Here is a 7299-nt window from a genome sequence, read left to right on the forward strand (position 1 = left end):
GTCTGGCTGAGAAGGCCAATTCGAGAGTGACAATCTCTTCCACACTGAAGACAAATCCAATTTGTTCCCTGAAAAGCTTCCTGATTTGGCTGCTTTCGGGACTGCCTCTTTGCCTCGGCCTGCTGAACAATTGGGAGAGGCCATGATGCACCGCCTGCCTCCAGGGTGAACGCTCAGAGGTCAGGGTTTCCCATCTGTTGAGGTCCATTCAGATCGCACTTGCAGATATCCTTGTATCACAGCTGTGGTCTCCCTCTGGGGCAATTTCCCTGCACTAATTCTCTGTACAGGAGATCTTTTGGAATCCAGCCGTCAGCCATTCTTACAACATGCCCAAGCCAACATAGACGTTGTTGTTTCAGTAATGTATGCATGCTGAAAATTCCAGCTCGTTCTAGGACTACTCTATTTGGAACTTTGTCCTGCCAGGTGATACCAAAAATCCGTCGGAGACGACACATATGGAACGTGTTCAGCTTCCTCTCCTGCCGAGCCCAAAGGGTCCAGGACTCACTGCAGTACAGGAGTGTACTCGGGACACAGGTTCTATACACCTGGATCTTGGTATATGCCGTCAGCTTCTTATTGAGCCATACTCTCTTTGTGAGTCTTGAGAACATGGTAGCTGCTTTGCCAATGCGTTTATCCAGCTCGACATCTAGGGAGAGAGTGTCAAAGATCATTGAGCCGAGGTACACAAAGTCACGAAGAACCTCCAATTCTTGTGTGGAGATGGTAAAAGATGGTCACCTCCCTGCTATATGCTGTAGACATATTCTTTGTTATCTTCAGTATAGCTTTTGACCAAGTGGTCCACAATCTTCTAATTAATACACAGTTGGCTACATAATCGTACTCAGAGGATGATGATTAATGGCTCCTTCACTAATTGGGAGGAGGTCACAAGTGGGTTACCCAAGGCTCAGTCCTCGGCCCGGTGCCCTTCAACATTTTTATTAATGATGTGGATTGGGGATGCAGGGGATGCTAATCAAACTTGCAAATGCTGTATCACAAAATTGGGTGGAGTAGCTAATACACTGGACGACAGAAGAAATTCAAAATGAACTTGATAGGCTGGAGCCCTGGGCCGAAAGCAACAGAAGGAAATTGGACCAGGAGAAGTGCAAAGTCCTGCACAACAGAAAGAGAAACCAATTGCACGCTTACAAGACGGGGGATACAGGGCTCAGCAAAACTATGAACGAGAAGGATCTGGGAATTGTCGTGGATCGCAAGCTCAATAAGAGCCAACGGTCGGATGTGGCTACCAAAAAGGCCAATGCATTTTAGGCTCACCGTGAGTTCTTTGATGGGAACTCGGGGAACTGTTCTGACTGAAGCTCTTTCCCCCCCTCTCCCTCTCCCCCCCTCCCCCCCTCTCCCCTCCTGCTCATCGTCAGAAGAGAGCGGGGTTGGGGCGGCTCATTGGGTGCCCCTCTTTCTGGGGGGGAAGAAGAGGCGCTGGAGGGGGGAGGGTTTCCCAGCCCTCTTTGGGGGGGTTCTCTCGGCGGGGGGGAGGGCTTGGATAGGAGGAAGGGGGCGGGGGGCTCTCTTCCCATCATCCTGAGAAGCCGGGAGAGGATTTGGGGGGAGGGGAGGGGAGGGCTGTCCATGGGCTCTTCTCTCTCTCTCTCTCTCTATCACACACACACAGACACACCATCTCCTGGGGGGGCCCCCTCTCCCGGCGCCCCCCCTCGTGGACTAAACAGGGGATGGACGGGCAGGATGAGCTACGAAAGTGGGCAAGAAGGAAGAGGAGGAGGAGGGGCTGCTTCCGGCGCTGTGTCCTTCCCCCACCGGAACCGGAAGTGGGGCCGCGTCCCCCTCCCTCCTTCCCTCCCCTCTTTTTCCCCCTCTCTCGATGTTCCTTCCGCCCTGTTTCCCGCCCGAGGATCCGGACGGAGGTGGGGGCGATTTGGGGGGGCCTTTATTTTGGAGGGGGGGCAGAAGGAGGGAGGGGGAGAGCAGTGGGGCGAGGTTGGGGCGCCGGAGCAAGATATTCCCCACCAAGAGTAGAAAAATAGCCGCCCCCTCCCCCCCACTCCTCGGGGGGGCTGGCGGGCAGGAGGGCCTTTTCGTTCCTTCTCTCTGTGTGTGTGTGTGTGTGTGGTTTTTTCCCCCCGGAGTCCCCTCAGGCTCGCCTCTCCTTCCCCCCCCGTTGTTGTGGTTGTTCCCCCCCCTCGGACCTTCTCCAGCCGAAGTCTGAACTTGAGGCCCCCCCCCCCCGGAACCCTCTTTTGTTGGAAAGCTTGGGGGGGGGAAGTTCCTGGAAAGTCCCAAGAGCGAATTGGGGGCCTTTTCTGGGGGGGGAAGAGAAGGGGAAAGGGGGGGCTGCAAGGGGTGGGGGATAGGAGGGGGCCCAAAGAAATGGGGCTTGGAGGGAGGGATGTTGATGATGGTGATTCATTTCTATGCGGCCCATCTGGCAGCCAAGGCAGTTGATGCCCCTGCAAAGGAGGGAAGTTCCTGGCCGAAGAACCAGGCCCTGACCTGAACCCAGACCCTCAACCCAGACCCTCTTCCCACTCAGGAAATTGTCTGAATCTTCCTCTTGGTTTCCAGGAAGAGACTTTCTTAGAGACAGGAAATTCAGTCATTAGATTCTTAATTAGCTTGGAATTCATTCATTCTTTCATGCCTTCATTCAAAATTACTTTCCTCCTGTTTGCTTGTTTATGACTTACTGCTTTCGTTGGCGCAGGGGACGGTGGTCGGCTGGATGGCCGGACCTTGGGGGCCGGAGGGGCTGAGCGAAGGGCCTCCTGGAAGGTGTTAAAAAGCAGGCGGACGTCGTGTGTCATCATCACACGGGGGGTGCCGGACTACCACATTCTTCCCCATAGCCTCTTTCCGGTTTTTCATGCCTCTGTGAAATAGTATGGGGAATTAATGGAAACCTGAAACACTCCACAAGCTAAGGGGTGGGAGGGGTTAAATAGGAATCTGCCCCCCCAGCACCCCTGCCGTTCACAGAGCGACACCACGCGAGGGAACATCCCAGAAGCTGACTCCCCTTTTCATCAAGTGACCACTCCTCCCTGAGTGGGAAAAACAGGGGGGGTGTTGAGGTTCTGGATTCAGGTCAGGGCCTGGTTTGCGTTCCAGAAACTTCCCTCCCTTGCAGGCTGCCATAGAAATGAAGCATCACCCTTATCATCCACATCCCTCCCTCCCAGCCGACCCACTATCTTCTCCCTTTTCAAAGCCCCATTTCTCTGGGACCCATCCGATTCCCCACCCCACTCCCTGCACCCACCCCTTGCAGCCCCCCTCTCCCCCTTCTCCTCCCCCCCACAAAAAGGACCCCTTCCCCAAAGCTTTCCAACAAAAGTGATTTCGGGAGGGGGGGTTGTGTCCAGACTTTGGTTGGAGAAGGTTGGGGGGGGAGGAGGGGCAGAGGCGAGCCTGAGGGGACTCCGCAAGAAGCACACACACACACAAAAAGGGGGTGTAACTCGTGCCCCAGTCAGCACCTGTCCGTCACCAGGGAACCTTGGCAGGAGAGCCAATGAGGAGGACAGAAGGCGGGAGCAGGAGAGAAGAAGGGGGGCACAAAAGCAGGGGTCCGGGGGGGGGAGAGAGAGAGAGAAAAGGAGGTGTGAGGGTGAGGAGAGAGAGAGAGGAGAGTGAGAGGATTGAAAAGAGATTGAGATCAGAGGTTCAAAGGGGGACTGATTGAGGTAGATGAGAGATCAGAGACTGGGAAATATATTGAAGTAATAGAAGGAGTTAAATACATCAGTGATCCCCAACCTTGGGCCTCCAGATGTTCTTGGACTACAACTCCCAGAAGCCTTCACTACCACCTCTCCTGGCCAGGATCTCTGGGAGTTGACGTCCAAGAACATCCGGAGGCCCAAGGTTGGGGGGACCCCCTGCTTTAGACCCTCTGGGCGGCTGCCTTGGGTGTGGCCACCCTTCAGCTGCCCTTTGCTCTGGGATTTGCTTCCTGTGATGGACTCTGTTTATTCCCAACCAATCATTTAAGCCCGCCCTGATGAATGAACTGAATGCCTTTGTTCACTGGTGTGTCCCTGAATTGATTGGTATTTAATTTAAAACATCTGGTGGCCTTTGGAGGAGGAGGAGGAGGAGGAAGCAGCTGGCGTCTTTGTGAGGAACCAGAAAGAAAACAAAGGCCTCAAAGACAGAGTCCTCTCAGGCTGGAGAAGGTGCGGGGGGGGGGGGGGCGGGGAGGAGGGAGAGGCGAGCCTGAGGGGACTCCGTGAGAAACACAAGCAAAGGGGGCCCCCGGGGGGGAGGCCTTGCCCGGGGGGGGCGTCCCTCCTGCCCCTTTGGCGTATTGGGATCTCGGACCCCACCCTGACTTCCTGCCCCTCTTTCCCCACACAAACACACACACACAACACACACACACAAGCCCCACTAAAGATCCCCCCTCCCGCCGAAGATTCCACGGAAAGGCCCCCTCCGCCCCCCCACCGAGTATTTTCCTCCCCTTCAGGGGGAATGTATTTCTAGGGACACCCCTTCCCCCTCCCTCTTCCCCCCCAAAAGGCCCCCAAATCGCCCCCCCCTCCGTTGGGATCCTCAGGCGGGGAAAGAGGTCGGGGAGGGGCAGAGCGAGAGAGGAAAAGTGGGGGCAGGGAGGGGGCACGGTGCCCCACTTCCGGTTCTATTGGGGGAACGCAGCGCCGGAAGCAGCCCCTCCTCCCCCTCCTCTAAAACTTTCGTAGCTCTACGTCCTTCCGGAGGATGGAGACTAAAAGTTACCGAATCTATGCCCCTCCCACTCCTGCTCCCCCCTCCTCTTCTCAACGGTGATTCGTTGAGAGGAAAGGGAGGGGGGGAACGTAGAGCTACAAAAGCTGTGGAGGAGGGGCTGTTTCCGGGGCTTCATCCCCACCACAAGAACTGGAAGTCGAGGCCGTGCCCCCTCCTCCCTCCCCTTTTTTGTCTCTCTCGCTGTTTCTTTCCGGCCTCTTCAGGGTCTGGATGGAGGTGGGGGCGATTTGGGGCATTTTATTTGGGAGGGGTGGAGGGGGAGGGGAGGCACTCCTCACTCCTCACACTCTGTGGAATCTTTTGTGTGTGTTTGTGGGGGAAAAGAGGCGGGAAGTCAGGGCGGGGCCGAGATCCCGGTACTCCGAAGGGGCAGGAGGGACACCGACCCCCCCTTGTTGTGGTTGTTTCCCCCCCGACCTTCTCCAGCTAAAGTCTCAGCATGACCCCCCCAGGAAACCACTTTTCTTGGGGGGAATTTCCTGGAAAGCCCCAAGTGGGAAATGGGGGCCGTTTTGGTGGGTGGGGGTGCAAGGGAGTGGGAGGAGGGGGTGGGGGGAGGACGGGGCACAGAGAAATGGGGCTTGGAGGAGGGAGAAGACAGGGGGTCAGCTGGGAGGGAGGGGTGTGGATGATGAGGATGATATTTCTATGGCAGCCAAGGCGGCTGCTGAAGCCCCTGCAAAGGAGGGAAGTTCCTGTCACGGGAACCAGGCCCTGACCTGAACCCAGACCCTCCACCCCCCTTCCATGCTTTTCCCACCCACAGGAATGGGGGCAGGAGAGCCCCTGGGGGGGAGGGGCTGCACGACTCCTACACTGGGAAAAGTGTGTGTGTATGTGTGCGTGCGTGCATGGAGTCTTGTGTGAGGTTTGCTGATGATGATTTTGGGTTTATAAAAATATTCTCAGGAAATTGTCTGAATCTCCTCTTGGTTTCCAGGAAGAGACTTTCTTAGAGGCAGGAAATTCAGTCATTAGATTCTTAATTAGCTTAGAATTCATTCATTTATTCAAAATTACTTTTATCCTGCCTTTCCCCGCTTTGCTTCTTTATGTCTTAACTGTTTTCGTTGGCGCAAGGGATGGTGGTCGGCTGGATGGCCGGACCTTGGGGCTTGAGGGGCTGAGCAAAGGTCCTCCTGGAAGGTCTTAGAAAGCAGGCGGAAGTTGTGTGTCATCATCACACGGGGGGTGCCGGACCACCACATTCTTCTCCATAGCCTCTTTCCGGTTTTTCATGCCTCTGTGAAATAGTACGGGGAATTAATGGAAACCTGAAACACTCCACAGGCTGAGGGTGGAGGGGTGAACAGGAGTCCCCCCCCAGCACCCCCGCCATTCCCAGAGTGACACCACGCGAGGGACCATCCCAGAATCTGACTCCCCTTTTTCATCAAGTGACCACTCCTCCCCCAGGCACAAAGGCATGGTCAGGGCTGTGAAGGGCAAAGAGCAGAAGAGGGTCTCCCGCAGAGTCCAGGGGGTCCCCAACCTCAGGCCTCCAGAGGTTCTTGGACTGCAACTCACAGAAGCCTCCACCACCCCCTTTATTGGACAGGATTTCTGGGAGCGGAAGTCCAAGAACATCCGGAGGCCCAAGGTTGGGGGCACCCCCTGCTGTAGACCTTCTGGGCGGCTGCCTTGGGTGTGGCCACCCTTCAGCCTCCCTTTACTCTGTTAGGCTCGGCCTCCTTTTTCCTGCTAGCAAAGCGGGCACGAGATTGTGCAGCAGTTTTGGGCTATTTCCTGGCTTTTGGCATCTTGGGTATAGAAGCACACAACCCCCCTCACATACACATTCATAAACTAAAGGGTATTTTTGGAAGAATTGAATTCTCCAGATTGTCAAAAAGACAAAGGCTTTTATGCTAAGGGAAGGCTTTTGGTTTTGTCCATCCGAGAAGGCTCCAGAATGATTTGTTTTTTTTTTTCTCTCCCAAGGACGGGGTGAGACTCCGCTGATGCTCTCCGGCGTTTCTCTGGATGAAAAGACAAGAATCAAACTCCGAAGCCCCCCCCAAAACTTGAATAGCAGGTGAGATCTCTTTCATTCTTTGGGACCAGAAGCACCACTGTGTTTGTTTATTTATTAAATGATAACCCTACGATTAACAGGATGCTAATCCTGAATTACATCAGTATTTCAGAGAATTTTAGCCCAATCACAGAAAGCATCAGGAGCGTTTGGAGGGCGCCTTCTACCAGACCTTCCATGGTGCCTGGTGAGTGCAAGAGTTGCCACCAAGATGGGCGTGACAGTGCAAAGGAGACTGAGTTGGTGGGTGTTTGTGCATTTATCGGGCCCCAGGCATGGATTTTAGAGAAGGTGCCACTTGCTTTAAGCAAGTGGTAGATGGAGCACGTGCACACACAGAAACACACACACATACATGCATACTGTGACGAGGTTCGTCTTTGGCCGGGGGGGTTGGGTGGTAAAGGCGGGAAACAGGCGCGGAGGCGAGTTCGAGTCTTGAGAAATAACAACTTTATTAGCATGAACACTTAATTCCACTGGATCGAACGGATCCTTCAAAACGTCATCGG

General features: G+C 54.8%; 1 long non-coding RNA gene across 1 annotated transcript in view; it reads left to right on the forward strand.

The window, feature by feature from the left end:
* The window catches only part of LOC144585031 (uncharacterized), a 31473-nt gene extending 24684 nt beyond the window's left edge, over positions 1-6789 (forward strand). Inside the window, exon 4 of the long non-coding RNA XR_013539531.1 lies at positions 6694-6789. This is a non-coding gene — a long non-coding RNA (uncharacterized LOC144585031). The remainder of the gene's footprint in view (positions 1-6693) is intronic.
* The last annotated feature ends 510 nt before the right edge of the window (positions 6790-7299 follow it).

Source organism: Pogona vitticeps, chromosome W (genome assembly GCF_051106095.1).
Source record: "Pogona vitticeps strain Pit_001003342236 chromosome W, PviZW2.1, whole genome shotgun sequence".
NCBI lineage: Eukaryota > Metazoa > Chordata > Lepidosauria > Squamata > Agamidae > Pogona > Pogona vitticeps.